This window comes from Pan troglodytes, chromosome 20 (genome assembly GCF_028858775.2).
Source record: "Pan troglodytes isolate AG18354 chromosome 20, NHGRI_mPanTro3-v2.0_pri, whole genome shotgun sequence".
NCBI lineage: Eukaryota > Metazoa > Chordata > Mammalia > Primates > Hominidae > Pan > Pan troglodytes.
Window position 1 is genome coordinate 26,312,050 of NC_072418.2, and position 27,553 is coordinate 26,339,602.

General features: G+C 43.5%; 1 long non-coding RNA gene across 1 annotated transcript; it reads right to left on the bottom strand.

Moving 5' to 3' along the window:
• Nucleotides 1-1,680: 1,680 nt before the first annotated feature.
• Nucleotides 1,681-27,220, bottom strand: LOC134809099 (uncharacterized). The gene is made up of 3 exons (XR_010153806.1): nt 26,364-27,220; nt 7,419-7,525; nt 1,681-2,174 (listed from the first exon to the last, which is right to left on the bottom strand). It is a non-coding gene; the product is annotated as an uncharacterized LOC134809099 (long non-coding RNA).
• Nucleotides 27,221-27,553: the final 333 nt, after the last annotated feature.

Genomic DNA, 27,553 nt, shown 5'->3' on the forward strand with positions numbered 1-27,553 from the left:
TAAGTTTCTTCAGTATAAATATATATATAAAACCAATGTTTTACTGGCTTAGGAGTCATCTTTTCTCTTAGGTTGATTTTTAATTCTAAGTCTCAGAAAATAATTTATGTTGTGTTGGTCATTGAGGGCTAGCACTCCTGACGTAAAAGGGTGAGAAGGTAGTATGGGGGTGTATGATGACAAATTACTTAATAGTTATAATGTACATTGAGTGATGGATACCCTAAAAGCCCTGACTTTACCACTATGCAATCTATGCATGGAACTAAATTACACTTGTACCCAACACATTTGTATAAATAAATTAAAAACATCCACTGTTTAGAGTTTGTTATCTTGCTTATAGGTGAGATAAAATATTTTTATCAGTATTTACTTGTTCTTGAAATTCATGGGTTACACTGTGTACCATGTGGTTCACCACTGAGGCTGTATGAATAGATGCCGTCAAAGAGACAGCTGCAGTAGTAGCAGTTGTTAGTATAATAATAGCTGAAACTAAAAAGGCAATTAGAGTGGCCAGAAATTTTTTTTTTTTCAAGTATGAGACAATGCTTTTCTAAATAACTGCAAGATAGAATCCTCTTTCCAGTTCCGGGTTGGATATACAGGGAGCCACAATCCTGACTGCCATTTTAAAATAATGACATAGGGCCGGGTGTGGTGGCTCACACCTGTAATCCCAGCACTTTGGGAGGCTGAGGCGGGCAGATCACAAGGTAAGGAGTTTGAGACCAGAATGACCAACATGGTGAAACCCTGTCTCTACTAGAAATACAAAAACTAGTTGGGCGTGGTGGCACATGCCTGTAATCCCAGCTACTTGGGAAGCTGAGGCAGGAGAATCGCTTGAACCTGGGAGGCAGAGGTTGCAATAAGCTGAGATCGCACCACTGCACTCCAGCCCATGTGGCAGAGTGAGACTCTGTCTCAAAAAAAAAAAAAAAAAATCATGACATAGTTTATAATTGTGTAATGTTTTGATGAGACAAGCATGTAGCATATCAACTACTGGAAGAGACAGTAATACTATAAAAGGATTGATTCTGTTCTATGTTAGGAATATCCTGCCCAAACAAAAGTATATAAGGGTGTGTAGCACAAACCAGGACTGTATCAGTAACATTATTGTGCAAGGAGAGGGTGTAGTTGTGACTGCTATAAATGTAATCACTTTTATTAGGAAAGAACCCATTCAAAAAAGGGAAGACCTAGTTTCCAAATTTGGGTATGAGCAGGGCTTAAAACTTGTTCCCCTTTTGATTGTAATATTCATCCTGAAATCCCATACTCTGACCAGGTGATGGAACTATTGGATGGACTCCCAAATCCAATAGTCTGATTTGCAGACATGAGATATCCATGGGGTCCCCAATCAAGTAAGGTGCCATTATCAAACAGAGGTCCTTGATGTGGCACAGGTTGTCTGCATGGGGACCACTGGACAGCCTCAAACTTATGTTGCCAGTCTTTTCTCAGATGGCATATAGGAAGATCAGGCATTTGTATAATTTCATTAGAAACCTCAGTAAGATTACTGGTAACAGCAGAAATAAAAGTCAAGTTTGCAGGCTTAGCATCCCTTTTGGGCTGATAGTAAAGATACTCCTGAGGAATGAGAGTAATACACTTATGTGCCAATGTAGAGAAACAGAGAGGAGGATTGCTAGACAATAAAGTCAAGGAGTCATTAAGTTTAATCCATCCCAAATTTTCAGTTAGGGAGTAAGACAGGGGCATCCATCGACCTCCCATCCAAGAAGTATTATTAGATGACAAAGGCGGGTCAGCATCACACCACATAATAACATTGAAAATTGAGGGATTCAGAACATGACTCCAATAAACATGTTATTGAGCTAAGCCCAGTTGGCAAAGAACAAGAATTACCAGCCACCCCAACATCCATGTCTGTCTTACCTTCTCAGAAGCTCCCCCAATTACCATCAGATACATAAGAAACTGGTTCTCTGCAGTTGCAGGGGCTCCCAGATAGTTCCCTGTTGGTCCAGTTTCTTTAGCTGTCCCCAGGTAATGTCAGGTGCCTTCCAAGTTATCACTGTCAGTTTTGGTCGATTCTCCAATGACAGGTCCTTCATCATCAGGAGAGGCTTTTTCAGTAGTCTCTAACTCATAATATGGCTTCACTCATTTTATGGGGATCCACTCTAGTCCTGTAGTTCATGAAATACAAACCGCACCTTGACCCCATTGCAGTGCCTCATAAAGTCCCTCCCAATTCCCTGTACAAATGTCTCGAATTAACACCTTTCATTTTGTGACCTCAAACAGCTTCATCCTATGACCAATAGCCATCTGGCCATCTTGTCCAATATTCAAAAAATTAACAGTAAATAAGATTTTTGCTCATTCTCGAGGAGAGAGCTCCCATATTCCCCCCTTTTCATTTATTAAGATACACTTTAAGGGTTTGATGAGCTTGTTCAACAATGGCCTGACAGGTTGAGTTATAAGAACTATCAGTATCAGTTTTGTGTTGTATGTGCCAAAGTTGCAATGCATATAAAAAGCTAGTGCTAAGATAGCAAGGACCATTATCAGTTTTAATAGTCTGTGGAGGGCCTAAGGTCATAATAGATTCAAAAAGATAAGCAATTGCATCTTTAGTTTCTTCTCCAGTCCATGGAGTCACATATATGAGGCCCATATAAGTGTCCACAGTAACATGGAGAAATTTAAAGCATCCAAAAGGTGGATGCTGAGTAATACCAGTTTGCCAGGTAGCATTAGGTGCCAGACCTTATGGGTTGGCACCAAGTCCCAATGAAAAAAGGGAGAGAGAATGCTGTTGGCAGTCAGGACAAGTTTTAATAATCATGCAAGCTTGATCAAGCGTTAAATGAAACTTGTTTAAGACTGTAGGCAGGCTGGGCACAGTGGCTCACACCTATAATCCCAACACTTTGGGAAGCTGAAGTGGGTGGATCACCTGAGGTCAGGAGTTCGAGACCAGCCTGACCAATATAATGAAACCCTGTCTCTATTAAAAATACAAAAATTAGCTGGGCATGATGGCATGAGCCTGTAATCGCAGCTACTCAGGAGGCTGAGACGGGAATCGCTTGAACCTGGGAGGTGGAGGTTGCAGTGAGCCGAGATCGCATCATTGCACTCCAGCCTGGGCAACAAGACTCCAACATCTCAAAACATCTCAAACATCTCAAACATCTCAAAACAAAAACAAAAACAAAAGACTGCGAGCATTCTGATGAAAAAAGGAATGATCAGCTTGAGCTCACAAAAATGCAGGAAAGTCTGCAAACCTCATCTGTGTTTGTACCAGAGCATCAGCTCGAGTGTTCCCTGCTGACAAGGGACCAGGTAGCCCAGAATGAGAGCGAATATGTGTGATATAAAAAGGGTGATGATGGGGACAAAGGAGCTCCTGTGTTGTGAGAAACAGCGTTAGTAGCGGTTCATTAGTAATGCCTTTTAGATGTGTGAGATCTAAATGAGTAATACTATACACCGCATAAGTGGAATCACTAATTATATTCATGTCTTGGTGAGGAAAAGTTTGTAACACCAATATTAGGGCACCTAACTCAGCCTATTGAGTAGTTTTGAAATGTTCCTGGATTTTGTGCTGCCAATTTTGCATGGCATCTTGCCACACTAGCTGACTTTCCCATTTTCCTTGAACCATCTGTAAGACAGTAGTGGCGTGAAGCAAGGGCTCAGAGACAACAATACATGCAAATTTAACAGGCACAGTTTGTAAAAAGTTCAGGAGCTTAGAGGCTGGTAAATGGAAACTAATATTACCAATAAAGTTGATCATTGCAACTTGCCAATCAAGATCACAGGCTAAGAGAGTATGAACTTGTTCCTTGCTTAAAGGTAAGAAAAGAGTAGCAGGGTCATATCATGACAATTAGATGCAATGTCGGCATCCCTTTGTGAGAAGCTATTAAATCTGTGGTCTTTTGTATGTGTTTAGGGAGGGGGTTACAAGACAGGTAAAGCCGCCCCAAAGGAGAAACATTTGTTCCAACTTGCCCAAGCATTCCTGTAGGACTTTGAGGGGTATTAAAGATCAAAAGATCTATAGGTCTGTCAGGATCTAAACCCAATATACACCTTTGGGTCAAGGCTTGCTCCACAGCATTAAGCTTAGCCTGTGCTAGCCAAGAGAGGTCTTGCAGTGAATTTAAAGCAGAGTCACCTTTCAGGGTGTCAAAAAGATTAATTTGTAGGAATGCCTAAATAGGATCATATCCAACTAATCTTTCCTAGGACTCAATATCATGTATTAAGGGTTAAGTGCTGTGGAAGAATTAATTCTGTAAGTTGTGGCCTGAGGGTAGTAGATAAGAGCCACAGAGTATATAGAGCCACAGAGCCATCAGCTGGACTTTTTCTTGTGCAATAATGAGACCATATTGTGACATATGCTGTACTACCATTGCATGAAGTTGATGCAGTAATGACTGATGCTGAGCAGCTACCAAAATATCATCCATATAGTGGAAAATTTTTGCCTAGGGGAAGGATTGATGTGTCCATTGGTAACATTAAACTGGTTGCAGAGTATTGTAAGTGGAAACAATAAAAGCAAAATTTTCTCTATCTTCGGGATGCAAGGGTATGGTTAAAAAAAAAAAATCCTTTAGGTCAATTAAAATAAGAGGCCAGTCTTTGGGGATCATAACCGGAGAAGGTAATCCTGGTTGCAAAGGCCCCATAGGAAACATTACAGCATTAATAGTACAGAGGTGATGCAATAACCTCCACTTTCCTGACCTTTTTAGAATGGTAAAATAGGAGTGTTCCAGGGACTAGTAGTAGGCTCAATGTGGCCAGTGTCTAGTTGTTCTTGTACGAGACATTGGATGTGTTGCAATTTTTCCTTCTTAATGGGCCACTTCTCCACCCATAGCAGGCTAGTAGTTTTCCACTTGGTTTTGATAATTTTCAAAGGAGCAGTGGCCCCTACCAAAAAGGGGGCAGGACAGAGAGGTTTAAGCCCCACTGTTCTAGGCCATCTCATTCCCACAGAGAAAATAGAATCTCTTAAGATAAAGGGCTGAACATGGGTGACCTTGCCTTCCGGGCCCAAAAGTGGAAGAATATGCCTACTTTTTAATGGCTGTTGATACCCTCCAACACCCATGACAGAACATCAGGCAGGAGAGGCCCAATCTGAAGGCCACTGTCTTTTAGCTATTATAGTTTGATCAGCCCCCATGTCAATAATTCTCATAAACATAACTCCATTAATTGTTACTTCTAAGTATGGTCTATGACACGACACTGGACTACTCCAAAAAACCTTCATGCCTGAGTGGCCGAATCCTGAGGCCCCACAGGTCTGTTGAACATTACCTTGAAGGTAAGGAGTAAGAATAATCTGAGCAAGGCAAGTCCCTTTAGAGATGGTGTGGACCCCTGACACCTGTGCCATAACTTTAATTTCTGCTAAATAGTCTGAATCTATGACTCCAGGGAAAATTTGAATTCCTTGAAGTGTACTTCTGATAGTCAATCCAAATGTTCCTCTTGGTAATGGGCCATAGATTCCAGTAGAAATCAGCTGGACCCCATCTTGCTCTTTAAGCACCATATCTGATATGACTGTGAGGTCCAGCCCTGCGCTGCCAGAGGTGGCTGAAGAGAGGTTATGGATGCTATTTCTGGTCCTGACTCAGAGGGGAAAGTCATTCCCCAAGTCTGGGAATTGGTGTTCCTCCATGGATTTTTCTGGGCACTGGAGGTCTTGCCCCTCTTCCCGTTTCCCGATAATGGGTTTCATCCTTATCAAATTTTGATTTTCACTGATTAGCTCAGTGCTTACCTTTGCTGAATCACAGGCATTCTTGGGAGGGTATTTTAGGGGCCTTTGATTTCTTTGGGACTCCCTTCTGTTGGCATTCTTTGGCCATATGCCCAGTTTGGCCACAATTATAATATGTGGCCCCAGTCATCATTGCAGCAAAAGTCTGAGCCAGGTAAGTTGTAGTGCCTACATTCTGGCACGTTTTAATAAACACACCGATTTCAGTGGCAGTGGCTCAGACTGGGGTTATTGCTGCCTGACAGTCCTTATTGCATTTTCAAAAGCCAATTGCAACATAAGAAGTTTGGCGACTTCAGGATGAGGTACCTGTCTTTCAATTGCAGCCTGCAATCGGTTGATAAATTCAACATATGTTTCTGTGGCACCCTGTTTAACCATCACAAAGGAACCCTGGAATTGTCCCATGAGTATCCTCTTCCATGCCTGTATCGCTAGCTGTGAGCATTGAGGAAATAGATGGCTGTCCACCTGAGCCTAAGCCTGAGCTGAAGCAAAAGGCCCTGTCTCCAATAGCATACATATCAAGCTGTATCAGGATATTATCCAAATTTTGCAAGGATTGCTGCATGGCTAGATCACTGTACTCTCTCCACCACACAGTATATTCAGCAGCTGAAGCCAAAACTTTTCCCAGAGTTTTCCAGTCATGCACAGCCATCTCATAACCATTTCCCAGAGCCTCAACCATCCCCTGCGTAAAGGGTGAATGTACACCATTTTTGCAGATACTTCTTTTTAACTCCTTAAAGACAATAAAAGGCAAGCGCTCATGCCGTCTCCTATTATTTTGAACAATGACAGGGAATGCACTAAAAAGCGCCTCAGGATCTTCCTTTCTCAGTCCCTCCTGGAGGCATCCTTCTAGTAGGGAAGTTTTTTGAGGGGACACGGCCATCCAGTCATATAAATGTTCACTGCCTGGAGGTCTTATCCAAGAATAGTCCCTTGGACGGCCTCCAATCTACTCAAAGGGGATGGGAGGTGCTATTGCCTGAATGGGGCCAACAGATGCAGGTCGTGTGAAGGGTGGAGGAGAAGAGGGCAATGGCTTTTCTATTGGGAGAGGAAAAGGCTCCAGTCCATCCTCATCATCACTAGAAAAGTGTCTTCTTTATGCCCTACTGAAGGGAGTGAAGTTGGGGGAGGAACTCCTCCCTGTTGTTCTGCTTTCTGTGTTCCCTTTTCCTTTAAATTTTCCGAATTCCCTTCAGGTGAAGAAAATGGGCAATCTGACTCACCACGATCTGGCATATAAAGAGGGTACAACACAGAACATGCCAGACTCCAGGTGATCAAAACGGTAACATTAGTAAAATGGTCCTGCTCAAATCCTCTTTTCAGGCAGCAATCTGCCTGCTCCCATAACTCTAAGTCTAATGTTCCTTGATCAGGGAACCAAGGGCATTCCTGCCGAATTAAAAACATAAGCTTATGCAAAGCTTCAGACTCTATGGTGCACTGAATAACCTTAAGTAAATGTTGCACCGTTTTAAAAAATACTTTCTGCTCTTTGGACAACTCCTGATCCGTGGTAACCCGACCCCTGGTATTATAGACGTCGGTCCTGTCCTCCTGAAAATGGGTCGGGACTGTCCCTTACCGGTATTCCCCGAAGATTGGTGAGTCATCCTACTTCATGCATAACTTCAAGGCAATCACGTCGGAGTCACCTCTTGATCACGTCCGAGTCACCACTTGCAGCTTGTTCTGCAGTGAATGCCGAGAAATAAATATTCAGACAATTACAGCTGAACGGGGAAGGGAGCAGCTCCTCCAATGGAGTGTTGCCTTAAGATTCATCCGCCAAGTATTTATTGAGAAGGCTTGTTGAACTACAATTTAGACAAACAAGAAACATCCACCAGGTGGCTATTTGGATTCGGGTCATGAGGCACATATGGCCTTGTTTATAACATCTAAAAGCACTCAAACCACTTTCTTAGGAGGCTGTGTTCAGCACTCTTTATCACACATTCTGTTCCTTGTCCTGTTTTCAGGGTTAAGGAATTACAGTCTTATGCACAAACAACATACACACAGTGCCTCAGTATTTTTCCATGCCTCAACCTCAAATGCCTTGTACATAAGCTTGAATGTATTGTCTTACAACCCCCACGCTATGCCAGTAGGAAAAGGGGCTGCCTGGGGACTATGCCTGTTCAAAATGGTGGCTCCATCTTCCCTTTTCTTTGTAAAGCACATGTACAGTAACAACCAAGAAAGGGTGAAAGTGAAGTAAAACTTTTGATTGTTGACTTGTCAAACTGGATTTGTATGGATTAATAGGTCTAGCACAGGTAGAAGAGAGAAAGAAATACTTCTGGTTTATCTGATTTAATGCAAATACAGGCAAACCTGGCTAAGAAATGCTTTTCACCAAAGTTTGTCTGCAACTTGAATGCTGTAGGTTAAACTTATTTAAAAGTACTCTGGACAGATTCACTTGTAATATAAGCATGTTGTAGTTTCTGGTGTTTAGGATTGATTTCTGTTTATTTAGTTTTCTGAAGAGACACAAGAGACAGCCCTAGCTACTATCAGACTTCCTAGAGACAAATTGGGCAAATGAGCCCTACAAAATTCCATTTACTTTAAATATAATAAATAATAATCTCTAAACATAAGAATTTGACCAGCGTTAACCACTTTACTTCCCCAATACACTGATACTTCTCCTTTTTTCTTAGCATAACACAAAACAAACACATGACCACACACTATCCACCCTCCAGTGCAGATCAGAGTAACAAAGGCACAAAGCAAGCTTCAGAACACACAGACCACCATGTTCACCACATCTACATTTAGAGCTGATTAAGAAGAGAAGCAAAATCAATGAGAAGCTGACATTAGTGACTACCCTGTTTTCAGCACCTATTGTCACAAGAAGACCAAACATGCACACACACTCTCATTTTAAGGCAGAGCATTCACTTTTTTGGAAAAAAAAAAAAAAAAAGTAACTTTACGGCATATATCCTGATCTCTCTCTCTTTACATGATGACACTGGCTTTGGGCATATTACAGACACCCTTAAGACACATCGCCTGGCCTGGCTTACCTGATACAATTTTTAATTTCTCTGAAGTAAACTCAAATTTCAAACATGTATTTCTTTATTAACGTATTTCATTAATTTCCTCAGGGACTTAACAGAAAATACATTCAATTTTCATTCACTTAATCTTACCACAATAGATGGTGTAACATATCCAGAAGACAGCCATCTGTAAGACATGCCCATACTCCGAAGCATAGAAAGCTTAACACACCAGGGACTTGAGGGAGCAACACTATAACAGTGCAAATACACAAATATTTAAGGAAAAATACGTCACCCAACAGACAGCATCTGTGGTCACCACTATCCAGCATTCTCCAAAATACGTAGCTGTTAATGGCTTAGCTAAAAGTTGGCTTGTATATAATTGTCACCACAAATTGGTTCTGAACATAATTTAGATTCCAATTTTTGATATTAACAACACAGTAATTATCTGGTAAGATATATTTATAGCTAACTTGTAATTAGACTTCTGAATGCACGCATATGCCTTGGGTCACAGTGAGACAAAAACTCTTGAGTTATTTGTAGAGTACCTTAAGATTTACACTTTCAAAACACATCCTTAAGCTTAGTTTTAGAAGTATTCTTCCTAGCATCTCTTCACCAAACTGTATCAATCTTATTTATTTATTTGTTTATTTATTTATTTATTTATTTTTGAGACGGAGTTTCGCTCTTATAGACCAGGCTGAAGTACAATGGCACAATCTCAAATCACTACAACCTCCGCCTCCTGGGTTCAAGCGATTCTCCTGCCTCAACCTCCCGAGTAGCTGGGATTACCGGCATGCACCACCATGCCCAGCTAATTTTTTTGTATTTTTAGTAGAGATGGAGTTTCACCAAGTTGGCCAGGCTGGTCAGGAACTCCTGACTTCAGGTGACCCACCTGCTTCTGCCTCCCAAAGTGCTGGGATTACAGGCGTGAGCCACCGCACCCAGCAACAATTTTAATTTTAATAACTGAGGAGTGGGGAGGGCTTTTTAAAGTTTTATTCCTTTCTATTCAGTTTATCTTATCCTATACGGAAATGGAATAAAGTGTGGTGTCTGTCCTAATGATATTTATTTGTGGTGATGCAAAAATATCTATGCTCCCAAGCAAGAGATGAAAAATCATGTTCTCCCCAAAATGGGGAAACCAGTGTTACCTGGGGCCCAAAGAGATGTTCAGGTTACATCTGTCAGGACTGATACCATAAGAGAGGATCATCTCTCGAGCACAGTGGGGCTCACCTGAGATTTTGATGAGTCATGTGGATGACATCAGAGACAAGCATTACCCAAAATTAGAGTCCCTATAAGACTTTCACATAAGATTGTCTTAGAATATGGTGGCCCAACTCACACAGAAGAGGATGGCTGTGCATCCAAGTGAGACTGATATTTTTTTCTCAGGAGCAGAAATCTTAATGTAGGAGATGGCCACTCACTAAGTAGTCGAAGCATGCCCTGATGGAACTCTCTGGGGGTCAGATTGCACACTGTCTCCCTGAGTTGCATAAAGCACAGAACAACTTGCCTGCACTCCAGCTTCTAGCATGTACCAACTCAGCAGAAAACACATCCCTGTCTATTTTGTTTCAAAAATACTTTGTTTGCCATAAAAAAGTGAATTAATATAGTAAAAGCCCAAGGACTGCCTAGGGGTAGGTAGCAGGTCTGTCATCACCAGAAGTATTTAAATGCTGGCCAGACAAATACTCTGTGGAAATAAGTTTCACTCTTTGTGAAAGGGGTAAAATAAATCTTTGTCTTGGGCACTCTCAGATCTAGTGAAGATCTTAGCATACAATAGATAAACAACAACTTCTGTTTACTAAATAAACTTTATTTTCACAGATTACAGGTGAAGCAAAATATTGATATATCTCTAAGACATTAAGGTATCACAAGACCACTTATGTTCTTTATGGGGTTTCAATTAAGAAATTACATGAAAAATAAGTCCATGAAAGGAGTTCTGATGCTCCTAATTAGCATCAGGACTGCTCTGATGGGCTTAAACCATTGTGAAAGTCCTAGCTTGCTTCCTACTCAAAGTCTCTTCTCATGAATCCTATGCTTCCAAGTCAAACAGATAAGGCATCACTACATCAAACACAAACTTCAACACTCTTAACATTTAGGTGTACATCTCATCTGAAAATCATTCAAAAGGTCAGGTCATCTACAAGAAATCTGTTCTTTGCAGTTTAGTATCAGTAAATTAAAAGGAAAGCAGGAAAATAATAAGATAAAGCCATTTAATTATTTTTGTAGGTAAGAACATAACATTGGTTTATCAGTTACATAGTATTTTCATGCTTCATCCATGCCAGGTACTTAATTTTTAACCAACTATAACACATTACAGTGGAGAAATAGCTAAAAACATAGAAAACATATTAACTCTTTAAAGGGTAGAGAACATGCCCAGTTCATATACATTGCCTAATCTAGCATTCCAATCTTAGTAAGACACCACTATCCACCCAGCTATAAAATCCAAGATCAGGAAGTTATCTATCCCTTCCCCACACCATCCCATCATCAAGCCTCTCCTACCTCTTAAACCTCTATCAAATCCATCTGAGCTCCCATCTCTACTGTCACTATGCTTCAGGCCACCAATGCTTTTCAAATTTTTCATAAACTAGCCTTCTAACTGATCTTATTCCAAACAGAAGGCCAATAATTATTTCCTTCTACCAGGTCTATTTACTACTATGGGTAAAAATAGTCCGTAACATTCAAATCTCACCACACTACTTTTGGGGCCAACACTTTTTACAGCTTTCCAGAGCTCCTACAAGCCTACTCTAACCCCTGCCTACTTCATCATTCCTGTCATTCCCCTCATTCAGTGTCTTTTCTTCTTCCAAACACACTGTACTTCTCCCACTTCCCTGGACACATCCACCTTTTCAACCTCAGCTTCTGTACCTGCTGTTCTCTGAAGCATTCTTTTTCTTCCTGTCACCCATTCTTCAGATATTAGCTCAAATGTCACTTCCACAGGATGCCTTCCTTGACCTGCATCCCGACATCCTCCATTCCTCTTCCATACACAAAGGCCAAATTTTACTTCATAAGTTCTTGTCATACTTTGAGCAGTTAACACTGATATAAGTGAGCTTTTCCTGGCTGGATGAGTCTCTTTCACTGTGATATGTCCTCTATGATATTAGCAACTGTCTATCTTTGCAATGCAAGTAAGTTTGGTGGTAAAGACAGAACCTTCACAAGCAGATAATCAGATATTTATGGAATAAATAAAATCTGTAAATGTAAAAAAAAAATCATGGGAATGGTAAATTTGATAGTGAAAAACTGTCTCTTAAAAAGAGGCTAGGCCAGGCGTGGTGGCTCACGCCTGTAATCCCAGCACTTTGGGAGGCCGAGGCGGGTGGGATCACAAGGTCAGGAGATTGAGACCATCCTGGCTAACATGGTGAAACTCCGTCTCTACTGAAAATACAAAAAATTAGCTGGGCATGGTGACGGGCACCTGTAGTCCCAGATACTCGGGAGGCTGAGGTAGGAGAATGGTGTGAACCCGGGAGGCGGAGCCTGCCGTGAGCCGAGATTGTGCCACTGCACTCCACCCTGGGTGACAGAGGGAGACTCTGTCTCAAAAAAAAAAAAAAAAAAAAAAAAGAGGCTAAATCTAATACAGAACTGTACTTAGAAAAATTAAATTGTAAAACTTTAATAAGCTTTTAACACAAAATGGCTCTTATAAAACTTATTTTTATAATTTAAATACAAATCAAATTCAGAGAAACACAAGTTAAGCCTCCTTGAAGTTACTTTTGGTTTAAAACTTTTGAGTGTTTTAACCAAATACATACAGATTTAACTGACCAAATCACAGAAAACCTGTTTGAGATGTTAAACCATTGTAAAACAATCCGCTGAACCAACAATTAAAGGCTCTAAAGTAAAAGATAAAATGGCCTAAAAAATCTATTTTCTGTATCATAAAGGAAAATATAGAAGCCTCCTCAGAAATAAAACTAAGTTAGAATATTATGTCTAAATGTATCTGTCAGGTATGAATCTAAATTCTAGTTAGCATGCAGCACTTATTAATTGACATTTACAGTTAGTAATGTATCCTTAATCAATTAGGATTTCATGTTGTATAAAAGACACTAAGTCACCCACAATGCTTTTTCTTTGTTAAAAATTTACTCTTTGAGCCCTCTCCCTCTCCCTCTCCCTCTCCCTCTCGGTCTCCCTCTCCCTCTCCCTCTCTTTCCACGGTCTCCCTCTGATGCCGAGCCGAAGCTGGACTGTACTGCTGCCATCTCGGCTCACTGCAACCTCCCTGCCTCGTTCTCCTGCCTCAGACTGCCGAGTGCCTGCGATTGCAGGCGCGCACCGCCACGCCTGACTGGTGTTCATATTTTTTTGGTGGAGACGGGGTTTCGCTGTGTTGGCCGGGCTGGCCTCCAGCTCCTAACCGCGAGTGATCTGCCAGCCTCGGCCTCCCGAGGTGTTGGGATTGCAGACGGAGTCTCATTCACTCAGTGCTCAATGTTGCCCAGGCTGGAGTGCAGTGACGTGATCTCAGCTAGCTACAACCTCCACCTCCCAGCTGCCTGCCTTGGCCTCCCAAAGTGCCGAGATTGCAGCCTCTGCCCGGCCACCACCCCATCTGGGAAGTGAGGAGCGTCTCTGCTTGGCCGCCCATCGTCTGGGATGTGAGGAGCCCATCTGCCTGGCTGCCCAGTCTGGGAAGTGAGGAGCGCCTCTTCCCAGCCGCCATCCCATCTAGGAAGTGAGGAGTGTCTCTTCCCAGCCGCCCATCGTCTGAGATGTGGGGAGCGCCTCTGCCCCGCCGCCCTGTCTGGGATGTGAGGAGCGCCTCTGCCCAGCCGCGACCCCTTCTGGGAGGTGAGGAGCTTCTCTGCCCGGCCGCCCCGTCTGAGAAGTGAGGAGACCCTCCGCCCGGCAGCCACCCCGTCTGAGAAGTGAAGAGCCCCTCCGCCCGGCAGCCGCCCCGTCTGAGAAGTGAGGAGCCCCTCCGCCCGGCAGCCGCCCCGTCTGAGAAGTGAGGAGCCCCTCCGCCCAGCAGCCACCCCGTCTGGGAAGTGAGGAGCGTCTCCGCCCGGCAGCCGCCCCGTCCGGGAGGGAGGTGGGGGCAGCCCCTGCCTGGCCAGCCGCCCCGTCCTGGAGGGAGGTGGGGCCAGCCCCCACCTGGCCAGCCACCCCGTCCGTGAGGGAGGTGGGGGGCTCCTCCGCCCGGCGGCCACCCCATCTGGGAGGTGGGGGGCGCCTCTGCCTGGCCACCCCTTCTGGGAAATGAGGAGCCCCTTTGCCCGGCCGCCACCCCATCTGGGAGGTGTACCCAACAGCTCATTGAGAAGGGGCCATGATGACGATGGCGGTTTTGTGGAATAGAAAAGGGGGAAATGTGGGGAAAAGATAGAGAAATCAGATTGTTGCTGTGTCTGTGTAGAAAGAAGTAGACATAGGAGACTCCATTTTGTTCTGCACTAAGAAAGATTCTTCTGCCTTGGGATGCTGTTGATCTATGACCTTGCCCCCAACCCGGTGCTCTCTGAAACATGTGCTGTGTCCACTCAGGGTTAAATGGATTAAGGGCGGTGCAAGATGTGCTTTGTTAAACAGATGCTTGAAGGCAGCATGCTCGTTAAGAGTCATCACCACTCCCTAATCTCAAGTACCCAGGGACACAAACAATGTGGAAGGCCGCAGGGTCCTCTGCCTAGGAAAACCAGAGACCTTTGTTCACTTGTTTATCTGCTGACCTTCCCTCCACTATTGTCCTATGACCCTGCCAAATCCCCCTCTGCAAGAAACAGCCAAGAATGAGCAATTAAAAAAAAAAAAATTACTCTTTGAAAAGAAAACCCATTCAAAGGGTTCACCTTGTGTTTCAGGACACCCACCTTATCTTCTGGGTATCTCTTTTATTTCTAAAAATGTATGTACCTCTATTAAAGGAAAGTTAAAATTTTGATTGTGTGTATTTATAGAAGTGCTTTGTTGTTGTTTTTAACAATAAAGTACCAGGGTAAAATAACTTCCCGTAAAACAGTAAAAATGGTTCTTTTTATGAGTATGATACATAATCAATTATTATCAAGTAGGTACATTGCACATACACATATCAAGCAAGATTTATACCCTGCAGGTTTCTGGTTTTACATTCAATTTTAAAACCAAGAAATAATGGAATAAAGGAAAGTTAAATTATATATAAACCAACACTTCTATTAACTCATACCACTAGTGAAACAAAACTCTAAATAAGTAGAGAAAATGAATTCACACATTGGAGCTCTGAAATGTTCTGGGTCTTTTATCTGTGCATTTATTTTTCCCATTGAATTTAAAGTTCAAACCAAAATCCATTAATAATGTTTAGAATTATTAAAGGCCACAGTGTGACAGCTTTTAGTGCAAGCAGGCATTAAGAAGCATGCTTTTCTCTTTAAGCTGAGCCAACTTTTATTTTAGAATAAAATAAAATATAATTCAACATTCTTTCCCACCAAAGCACCTAAATCTTTTTCATGTAGCTGCAAACGACTGCATGACAGATGTGACAAAGTTGTTAGTTTATGTCCACTTCCTTTACTGAATGTGGAGTGAAAGTCCTTAGTTTTCAATTTACATGTGGCTCGTCTCCAAAATCTTAAAAAATCTCATGTTTATATTAGAAATCAACAGGCAAGTTCAGGCATGGTGGCTTACACCTGTAATCCCAGGACTTTGGGAGGCCAAGGCAGGCCAATCACCTGAGGTCAGAAGTTCGAGACCAGCCTGACCAACATAGTGAAACCCTGTCTTTACTAAAAATACAAAAAGTAGCCAGATGTGGTGGTGGGTGTCTGTAATCCCAGCTACTCGGGAGGCTGAGGTAGGAGAATTGCCTGAATCCGGGAAGCGGAGGTTGCAGTGTGCCGAGATTGCACCACTGCACTCCAGCCTGGGTGACAGAGCAAAACTCCATCTTAAAAGAAAGAAAGAAAGAAAGAAAGAAAAGAAAGAAAGAAAGAAAGAAAGAAAGAAAGAAAGAAAGAAAGAAAAGAAAGAAAGAAAGAAAGAAAGAAAGAAAGAAAGAAAGAAAGAAATCAACATGCAGTAGTCAGTGAGCACCAACTATGCAATTGTGCTAGGTACAAGAGATGGAAAAAATATTCCTGAGGTGGGAGAAACATGTTAACAGATAAATTACAGAAGACAGACTTGACACATGGGAGTAAAAGTCATTAGAAACAGAAGGCCTAATTATTTCTAGAAAAGGTAGTATTTGAGATGGGTCTCAGCAGAAAAGTAAATGTTCTTTGCTGGGGGAAGAAGATGGAGACACAACGAAAAGAACCCATGCAACAGCAGAGGCAGTAAATAATTATTCAGTGTGGCAGTGATGTGGAAGATAGAGACAAGAGCCAAGACTAGCAGTTTGGTTTGGAAGCAGATGAGAGTCTTTGTAAAACAAGTTAAGGGGTTTGGATTTTCCTTTTTGTAGACAACATGGTGCCAAGAGATGTCATTAGGCAGGCAAGCAATGAGAGCAGCTTTAGGTTTTGAGGATAATGCCTCTGGCAGCAAGGTGGAAGGTTAACAGCAGTAGGGAGAAACCGGTGGCAGAAAATTAAGAGGTGTTTATGACTCAATGAAGTACTCAGGTCAGGAGTGATTAAACAGCCCATGTCAGTGATTGAAGCATGGTTTTGAGGAGAGCCTGGTGACTGATGGACATGAGGGTGAGAGAGACATGCATCAGGACAGCCAGCAGTAATGTTCCTGGCCTAGTAGGTTGTGTGCATGGTAATCACCTTCCAGAAAGGATGGAGATTACTTTCATTTTTACAAGTACTTGCAGGATGAGGGAATTGTACTGTGATCAGGATGACAAAAGATTACAGCTTCAGATAAGTCGTAGGTGAAAATATAGAGCTGGAGTTGCCAGTTTATAGGTTAGAGGGGAGGTCAGAAAAGCACCAGAATGCACAGGGCATTCAGCAGGAACAGAACTCACTCCCATGTATGGGACTGCAAAGGTTGCTGCAGAGAACAGGCATTGGGTACCTGGCCACTGATACCAATGGGATGCTTACAGTCTGTCCACTGATTTAACAATTTTAGGCTGGGCACGATGGCTTATGCCTGTAATCCCAGCACTTTGGGAGGCTGAGGCGGGAGGATCACAAGGTCTGGAGATTGAGACCATCCTGGCTAACATGGTGAAACCCCGTCTCTACTAAAAATACAAAAAATTAGCCGGGCATGTGGCAGGTGCCAGTAGTCCCAGCTCCTTGGTAGGCTGAGGCAGGAGAATGGCGTGAACCCAGGAGGCGGAGTTTGCAGTGAGCCGAGATCACACCACTGCACTCCAGCCTGGGCGACAGAGTGGGACTCTGTCTCAAAAAAAAAAAAAAAAAAAAAATTTAAAACAACTATTCTCAAGTGTTGCCCATGTCTCTGAGGTAAGTGGGGGCCCACACCACTTTGGGGGCAACTGTCTCCTTTCTGCAGGCAGCCCTTTCTTAACTGGAATTCAGTCTCCTCATCTTCCTGCCTTCTCCCTTGCATATCTCCTGCTTGTGTAATAGGGTGGAAAGTGGAGGGCAGGACAAAGTTCAGACCACTGGCACTGGTTAGCTAAAAGATCACTCCTTTCATTCTACTAGACAGTTCTGGTCTGAGGCCTGGGTTCTCAGAACATAAAAATTATCACTGTCTCCTTTATTGCATCCCTGTATTATCCCTATCCCTCTTAGCCAGGGCAGCTGGCTGACATCCACCCTCTCAAGAGGACATGTATGGACAGAAGACCTGGCTCAGCAACACTGCTCTATGAAAAGGGCAGATAGTTATGTAAGAATTTTGCAAAAACTTGAGAAGTTAAAATAAGGGAGACTATGAATGCAAAAACATTAACTGTCAAGCAAGTAAGAGATAATTCAAAGAATTTTTTAAAAAGATGTAGTCCACATAACTTAAATCATGAGGAAGACTGGCAGATGACAGCATCAGAGTAGATTTCCTAAATAACTGAGGAGGTGACTGGGAAAACTGAGCCACCTACCAAAACAGCTTTACAGAGCCAATGCATCTCATTTGTTGTAGAAGAAGATGAGTTCTAGAACTCTTATTTACTCTAAAGTTTTCAAATACACTGAACACCACTTAATGTTTTCCTCAATCCCAAGCTTCTTGTAAAACTTTGACCCTGCCAACCATGGCATCTTAGAGGCAGATAAAAGCTTACCTACTTTCTGGAACTTCAGATTTCTAAATATAGCACATGCAATACAGGGAATGCACTCAGTATGCTTGTGGATACAATAAAGGCCACTACTATACCTCTCAAGCAGGCTTTGTTGACTTCAGCTCTCCTGACATTTGGGGCTGTCCTATGCATTGTAATATGTGGAGCAGCATTTCTAGTGTCTGTACACTAAATGCCAGTAGCACCCTTTCCCAAAGCAAGACACTAAAAATTTTATCATTCTGTAAAGGAAATCCACAGTGGACACCCACAAAGCTTCCTGATCTCAAAATATGCCACTTTATTCCATATGTAGATTTTGAGTTTCTGAAACAGTTATTTTATCCTTTTGACAATCCCATGAGGTAGAAAAGCTACTGACAAGATGCCTGTCATATTCATCAATGGCAGTGCCACCAAAGGCTAAAGTTTCATTTTAAATTCCCTTATACTTTCAAAATCAACCGAATTTATTTTGAAAAAAATATGGCCTTCTTTATTAAAAATAACAACACACATACACGGAGGTAAATAAGCAGTATACATTTAAAGCTACATTGTTTTGAGATCAAGCTGACTCTATAAAGCAGCTGTCCCATGGAGCTAAGCGGTAGTTAGGAATTGTGGATTCTGAGCTTAATTTATTGTCAGCCCTTGGGTAGATCATAAAGCAGCTATAACAGGAGTCAATATACCCACCCAACCCTAATAGTTTTGCTCTGAGTGGAAATGTGAAATCTTTGCTGAATGCTTTTGAAAAAGCAGAGTGAAAATAACTTGGTCCAGGAAGGTACACCAAAATAAATAAGGAATATTTTAAAGTTATTAAACCACCAGAAATATCTGATATATAATCCTACCCCATTGTCTCTGAGAAAAGGGAAAAAGAGAAAAACACAAAGCAAGCTATCAAAAGACAAATACAGCTTTTAAAAGTTCTATCTAATTAACCCTACTAAGAAATTTTTTGGCTACCTGGTGTATGCCAGGCACTGTATAATGTAGGACAGTGGTTTCCAATCTTTTTGGCACCAGGGTCTGGTTTTGCAGAAGACAACTTTTCCACACATGTGGCGGGATGGTTTCCTTTTGGGATGATTCAAGCACATTACACTTACTGTGCACGTTGCTATTATGATTGCATTGTAATATATAATGAAATAATTAAACAACTCACCATAATGTAGAATCAGTGAGAGCCCTGGGATTATTTTGCTGCAACTAAATGTTCCCATTTGGAAGTGATGAGGGGCAGTGACAGACCCTAAGGCATCAGAGTCTCATAAATAGTTTGCAACCTGCATCTCTCACATGCTCAGTTCACAATAGTGTTTGCACTCCTATGATAATCTAATGCTGCTGCTGATCTGTAATGCAAGTGATGGGGAGTGGCTGTGAATACTGATGAAGCATCACTCACCCACCATTCACCTCCTGCTGTGCAGCCTGGTTTGTAATAGGCCACAGACTGGTATCAGTCTGTGCCCTGGTGTTGAGGACCCCTGATGTGGGGCAACTACATTGATTGATTGAGTGAGTGAGTGGGTGAGTGCAATGGCGCAATCTCAGCTCACTGCAACCTCCACCTCCTGGGGTCAAGTAATTCTTCTGCCTCAGTCTCCCAAAATAGGTGCTATTACAGGCATGTGACACTACGTTTGGTTAATTTTGTATTTTTAGTAGAGATGGGGTTTCACCATGTTGGTCAGGCTGGTCTCAAACTCATGATCTCAGTTTATTCTCCCGCCTCAGCCTCCCAAAGTGCCAGGATTACAGACCTGAGCCACTGTGTTCTTCTGACAACCACATTTATTACCAGCCATTTATTACCAGGACACCTATGTTGTGCAGTGCCTGGCATACACCAGGTACTTAATAAACAGCTATTGATCTAATGCAGGACTAATAAGGTAAGGTGTATTTTTTTTCCTTCAACATGCTGTGCCTGTTTCAGATGCAAATAAGACCTCAGGAGTCGGCCTGAAGAGACTTAAAATAAAAAATGTTCCCCCAGATGGGAACATTTAGTTGTAGGAAAATCAAGCAGTCACTTGGATGTTGTAACAAGTTAGGTATGAATGAATTACCTGTGCCAGCTTAGTGAGATGCATGTTTACATCACATAACAAACACGTGTCTGCCATGCTCAGGGCTTAGAGTCTAAATTTCTGATGAGAAATAAAGTGGTATCTAGACAACCCCAGAGAGTGATATTCCATATATCCATAAGCATTAGTAGCATTTCTAAAAATTATCAAACATCCAACAAGTCCTTTAAAAACAAGATATGCTAACATGCAAGCAGTTTAGCAGTATTTCTAAAAATGATAAACAGTGCAACTTCATTCACCTGAAATGGAGCACAAGACCCTTCTGAAGGAATTCATATCCATTTCTGCAAAAGTTCTGTGGACTCTTGAAGGTAGCACAGAACTGTTTTTTGTGTGTGTTTCCAAAGAGGTTTTAGCCGAGCCTTTGGCCTCTAACAGACTCTCTGATTAAAATATGGCTTAGAAACTCTACCTGCCTACTTGAAAAAGCATCAAAACTAGAGAATGCTTTTCACGGGTGTGAAAAAATGAAAACAAAATCACATTCTTCTCTTTGCAATTCCCTTTCCCCCACCTTCCACTTCTATTAAATATACTTCAGCATCATTGTGCACAGGTACAGAGACCACTACATATCTAAAAAAGGAAAAAACCCTCAAATATATAGGGATGCACTGGCAATCTTGCCTTTGCGGAAATCATTTTGTTTCCTCCAGACAGAAGTGTCTCACTATTTTCAGCATTCTCATCTAACAGGCAGTTTCCACTGACTTTGAAAGGGGTAAGCGTGAATCTAAACTCTTAAACAAGAACGAGGGTTCAATTTTCTAGTAATGAAAATCCCAGACATGTTTTTCAACCTACCAAATCGTTATATTTTTAATTCACCCTTCTTTCTCTCTCCACAAACACTAACATCACCACCCACAAAAGAAAGAGGCAATCCCTCCAATGTTCCCCAAATGTGCGCTGCGCTAGCTGGGAAGCTGTGTAGAGTTTTGTAATGGAGTGTGAACTGCTGCCCGGGATCTGGGCTCATGTTCTATCTCCTAACCAGTAAGAAGAGAAGGAGGACAAATCCACTGAGCAGGAAAAAAAAAAAAAAAAAAAAAAAAAAGAAAAAAAAGAAAAAAAAAGAAAAAAAAAAGAAAGAAAATCTTTCCTCCTCATTTATAACCTCTCATGGATGCAGCGCTGACGAGGGTCGCCAGGTGCCCAGGGCACCTGCCAAGCGGCCCACTGGCCAGCGCGTTTCTGCGCCGGGCCGGGTCCCCGAGCTCTGCAGGTCTCCGCCCTGCCTGGAAAGGAAGCGGCCCCGCCAGGTAGTGGGATCGGCCGCCGCGTCCCGTCCTCACCCTTGGCCCGGAGGGGGTGACATCCTCGATGTGCCCTCGGCCCAGAAAACGCGCCGCTTCCCATGGAGGGCGTCGGCGACAGGAAGGACCTCCCCTGCTCCTTAGCAAACATTAGGGTCGCAGTTTCCTAAGAGAGGCGACTGGGATTGGGGGAGGGGGTCCAGGCAGAGACTAGTGCTGGGGGCAGAGGAAGCGACACTAGGCTGCAGGCTGGTGTGGAAGGAAAAAAGGAAGCCCCGGAAATAGCCATAGATTTTTCCAGCGGGAGTAGGCTCCCCCGCCCTTTTCCTGGACTCAACGATGGCACCCGGCACCGAGCCCCCCACTCGCGCGAGGAAGGTGCACTCCACACTGACGGATCCCTGTAAAACACACGCCCCGCCATCGGAAGGACCAGGAAAGATAGGCGCCCCCATGGCAAGGCCCCGGCCCCCTTCTTTCCTGGGCGCCTTAGGTGGTAGTCGGCCACACCAAAACCGCCAGCTAGGAAAGGGCCAGGGCTCAGGGCTTCCTGCTGCCCCCTTGACTCCAGTGTCCTCTGCCCAGGAATTTCAAATCCGCAGAGCAGGGCGCGGCAGGCGCTTCCACCAAACACCCCGGCTAGAGCACCCCAGGAGGCCGCCTCCTGGCCAGCATCCCTGATGCTTTGCGGCTGCTGAGGAAAGCAGGAACCCTAGTTTCCAGGCTTCCCCGCCAGAGAGGGACTGGAAAGGCCATAGAAGGAAAGTTCCTCATTCCATAGGGGAAGGATGCCAGAAAAGAGAGGGCAGAAGGTGGGGAGCAGCGTCGGGAAGATGTTTCTGGCTTACGAGGCTTATACCATCCAACTCCCGGCGGTGCTATAATAAATAAATTCACCCCAGTATTCCGGGAGGCCAAGGCAGGAGAAGCACTCGTGTCCAGAAGTTTCAGACCAGTCTGGGCAACGTGGTGAGACCTCCGCCACTAAAAAAGACATTTAGTCAGGTGTGGGCCACGGCTGCAATTCCAGCTACTCAGGAGGCTGAGGTGAGAGGATCTCTTGACACTATAGTGAATCATAAGCTTGTGCCACTGCACTCCAGCCTGGGTGATGGAGCAAGACCCTTTCTCATAGAATAAATAAATATATAAATAAACTCAGACGCCTGGGTTGGGACGTATTCCTACCCTCCAAAACCTAATATAGATGCATATCAGGTTTTTCTAGCACAGCGCTGCAGAGACAGCCACTACACGTGCTGGGTGCTGCTTGACATGGCCAGTGGCTCAGTAAGAGGAGAAGTAGGAGTGAAGGAGTGGAGAAAGAGGAGGAGGAAAAGAGAAGGAAGAGAGGAAAAAGTAGACAGAAAAAGGGAGGAGGAAACAAGAAGAAGAGGAGAGGAGGAGAAAATGAGAAGATAGTAAGAATAGAGGAAGAGGAGAAAATAAGCAGGAGAGGAGGACAACGGGACTAGTAGCAATGAGGATAAAATGAAAGTTGGGAGGAGGAGAGGAGGAGGAGGAGAAGAGGAGGAGGAAAAGAAAAGGATGAGGAGAGGAGGAGGAAAAAAGGGGAGAGGAGGAGAAAAAGGGAGGAGGGAGAGAGAAGGAGAAGCAGGAGAGACAAAGGAGGACAGGAGGAGGAGAGGAGGATGAGGAGAAGGAGGATCAGAGGGAAATGAGAAGGAAGAGAGGAGACAGAGGAGAAGGAGCAGGAGAAAAAGAGGAGGAGGGGGAAAAAGGAGGAGGAGACAGGAGGAGAGGAGAAGGAGGAGGAGAGAAGGAAGATGAAGGGAAGAAAAGGAGAGGAGGAAGAAAGAGGAGAAAAGGAGGAGGAAGAAGAGAGAGGAGAAAAGGAGGAGGAAGAGAGGAGGAAGTGGAGGGGAGAAAGAGGAGACAATGATGAGGAGGAGGAGAGGAGGGGGAGGAGGAAGAGGAAAGGAGGAGATGGAAAAGAAAGAGAAAAGGAAGGAGAGGAGAAAAAAATGATCACTTTGTGGCATTCAGTAATTATGACTATTGTAATGGCTTTTGGAATAAAGTTTAAACTTAATAGGAGAGATGGGAACAAAGATCAAAGATCCAGATTATTTCAGAGCTCAATTTCAGAGCTAAAAAAAAAAAAAAAAAGATATGTGGTAATACACCTGTGGACGTTGCCAATGCAAAACAGTTGCATTATTTTGGTTTTGGATCCAGCCATGTGTCACCATACACAATGTATGCAGTGCCTAGGAGAGAGCAGAGAGCCACAACACTTAGGTGCTGGGCCCAGTGAAACATCACAATCTCTTTTTGGTCAGAGCCCAAACAGTAGAGGAGAGCCACATCACCTAGGTTCTAGGTCCAGCAATACATCACAATACCTTCTGAGAGGAAGACCAAAGCAGGAGCGCCACATCACCTAGGTGAGAGCCCCAGAGATACAGCACAATGCCTTCTGTGGGTAGGGCTCAGGAAGAAGAGGAAAGTTACGTAACCTAGGGGCTACAGCCAGCTATATGTCACAATCACCCCCAAGGGGCAGGGACGATGCATGAGAGGAGAGTCACATCAAGTAGGTGGTGAGCAAAGCAATATGTAACAATCAGAAGAGAGTGTCATCTCCTACATGCTGGGCCATGAGATATGTTACAACATCCCCTATGGGCAAAGCCCAGGTAAGAGAAGAGATAAACATCAAATAGTTGATGGGCTAAGAGATACTTCACAATGCCCCCTGTAGAAAGAGATGAGGAGAAATAAATCAGATTGCCTGTGTTCTGGGCCCAGGGATAAGTCACTATTTCATCTGCGGACATGGCCCAGGCAGGCGAGGAGAGTTACATCACTTAGATGCTGGGAACAGAGATATGCAACAATCTCTTCTATAAGCAAGACCCTGGTAAGAAAATAAAGATACATCAAATATTTATGGACACACAGATGCCCCCTTTTTGACAGAGTCAAGGCAAGAAAGTCACATCAACTTTGTCCGGGGCCCAGCAATAGGTCAAAATACCTTCTGAAGACAGGGCCAAGGCAAATGAGTAACACCTTGGAGCTGGGCCCAGGATATATGTAACAATCTCCCCTGTGGGCAGAACCTAGGAAGAAGAGAAGTGTCACATTAGCTAGGTGCTGAGCCCAGGGATATGTCACCATCCCTCCAGGCAAGAGATGAGAGTACATTACCTGGGTGAGGAGTGCAGGGAGATATCACAACCCCCTTTTTAGGCTGGGCCCAGGCCGAAGAGTCACATCGCCTAAGTGTTAGAATGAGCGATGTGTCACAATGTCCCTTCTGTGCAGCACCAAGGTAGGAGTGAAAACTTACATCACCTGAGTGCAAGTCCCAGCGTTATGTCACAATGCCTCCTGTAAGAGGTACCAAGGCTTGAGAATAGACTCATCTCACCTAGGTGCTGGGTCCAGCAATATATCACCATTCTATTTGTGAACCAAGCCAAGGCAGGAGAGTCAAATCAGGTGTTTGGCAGAGGCGTATGTCACAATCACACCTTCAAAAAATCCACGGATGAGATTATCAATCCCTCACATGTTCTGGTTCTAGGTATGAGAGTCAACATGTCTTGTATGTTGTGTGAAGTACATGAGTCAGAATCTCAACTGTGAACTGGATCTGTGCAGCAGCTTCTCAAAGTTTTCTGGGCATTGTGTCCCCTTAGATAAGTCACAGCCTGACACGTGTGCTAAATTATGGTTTGAGGGTCAACAAATCCATGCATAACAAAAATCCATGTATGAGAGTCAACATTGCGACTTTTGACTGCCTCTAGATATAAGATTCAAATCCTCAACAGTGGGCCATGCTCATGTGAGAGAACAACAATCTTTACCCTTGACTGTGTCTGCTTACTAGTGTTACAATCTCACCTTTGAGCTGGGCTCTGTTAGTACACTCTCTGTACCGCCCAAAGAATTTATGAGATACATGGTTTGGCTCTATGTCCTCACCCAAATCTCATCTACAATTGTAATCTCCATGTGTCAAGGCAGGAAGGTCATTGGATCATGGGACAGTTTCCCCCATACTGTTTTTGTGATAGTGAGTGAGTTCTCAGAGATCTGATGGTTTTATAAGTGTTGGAAGTTCCTTCTTTATTCACTTTCTCCCTCCTGCCACCTTGTGAAGAAGGTTCCTGATTCTCCTTCTGCCATGATTATAAATTTCCTGAGGTCTCCCCAGCTATGTGGAACTGTGAGTCAATTAAATCCCTTTTCTACCTAAATTACCTGGTCTTGGGCAGTTCTTTATAGCAGTGTGAAAATGAACTAATACAATATGATATGCATGAGAATTGCAATCTGCATTAAGACCTTCATGCTGATATGAGCCCATGATTGTACGTGTCACTCTAAGCTCAGATATGAGAGTCAACACCTCCCCAGTTGGCGGTGTGTAAATAGAAGAGTACTCATTTGCCTATGAGCTGGGTTTAGAAATGGGTCACTATCACATATGTGTCCAGATGTTCACATATGACTGACACAATTCCATCTGTAGACTGTGTCTATGTGTGAGATTCAGGATCTCACCAGTGGGTTGTGTCTGTGTGTGAGGATGACTATTTTAAGGATTGGCAGGGTGTGCATACCAGAAACATAGTATCTCTTGTGTCCGTGGACCTGTGATGACACTCTCTGTACCACTTGAGGGCTTTATACAACATGCAAGAGAGTGGTGAACCTCTGTGACCTTTGTACAAAGAGGACACCCAGGATCTTACCTTTTTCCCTGAGCCTTGCTATAAGAGACAGTATCTCTCTCATTGGCTAGTTCAAGGTATGAGAGGCATCATCACATCTGTGAGCTGGGCCAAGATATATGTCACAATCACTCTTCTGGATTGGGAGTAAGCAGGAGAGTAACATTACCTGGGTTTGGGGCCAGATGTATGTCACAATCTTCTGTGAGGGCGCAGCAATATGTCACAATGATCTACATATTCAAGACTCAGTCAAAAGAGCCTCACCACCTTGTCGCAGGGTCCAGTGATGTGTCATAATCTTTTCTGTTAGGAGGGTGCAGGCAGAAAAGAAGAGTCACGTTTCCTAGGTAGTGTATGCAGATATATGTTACAAGGCCCCCTGAGGGCAGGGCCCAGGCAGGAGCCTCTTATTTTCTAGGTGTTGGACCCAGTGTTATTTCACAATACACCAAATATTTGGGGCCTGGGAGAAAGGAGAGTCACATCACATAGGTGCTGGGCCAAATGATATGTTATAATAACCCTCTTTAGCAGAGCCCAGGCAGAAAAATAAATGTGTCACATCACCCAGGTGATAAACAAAAAGGTATGGCATAATACCCCTATGGGCAGGGCTCATGCAGAAGAGTTGCATCACATGGTTGTTAAGATAGGCCATATGTCGCAATACACAATTTATGCTGAGCTCAGGCAGGAGAAAAGAGTAACATTACCTATGTGCTGGGCTCGGCGATACATCACAATACCTCCTTGGTCAGAGCCCAAGAAGTAGAAGAGAGTTACCTCACCTAGGTGCTGAGTCCATCAATATGTCACAGTACTCACTGAGTGAAGGGCCCAAGAATGAGGATTGCATCATTTCGGTGAGGGGCCCAGAGCTATGTACCCATGCTCCCTGTAGGTAGGGCTTAGGAAGAAAGAAGAGAGTCACATAACCTGTCACATAACCTAGACAGATGAGCCCAGCCCTATGTCAAAATTACAACAGTGGTCAGAGTCCAGACATGAGAGGAGAATCACAACACTTAAATGTTGGGTGAAGGAATATGTCACAATCCCAACTGGGGACAGAAGCAGAGAAATAAGGAGAATTACACCATCTAGGTAATGGGCCCAGAGATACATTGCAGTGACCCCTGTGGGCAATGACCAGGCAGTAGAATCACATCACCTGTGTGATGGGCCTAGGGATAATTCACTCTACCTTCTGTGGGCATAGCACTGGCAAACGAGGAGAGTCACAACACCTAGGTGCTAGAATCAGAGACACGTCACAATCTCTTCTAATGGCAAAGTCCAAGTAAGCGAGAAGAATCACATCAAATAGTTCATGAACTTAGAGATATGTCACAATGC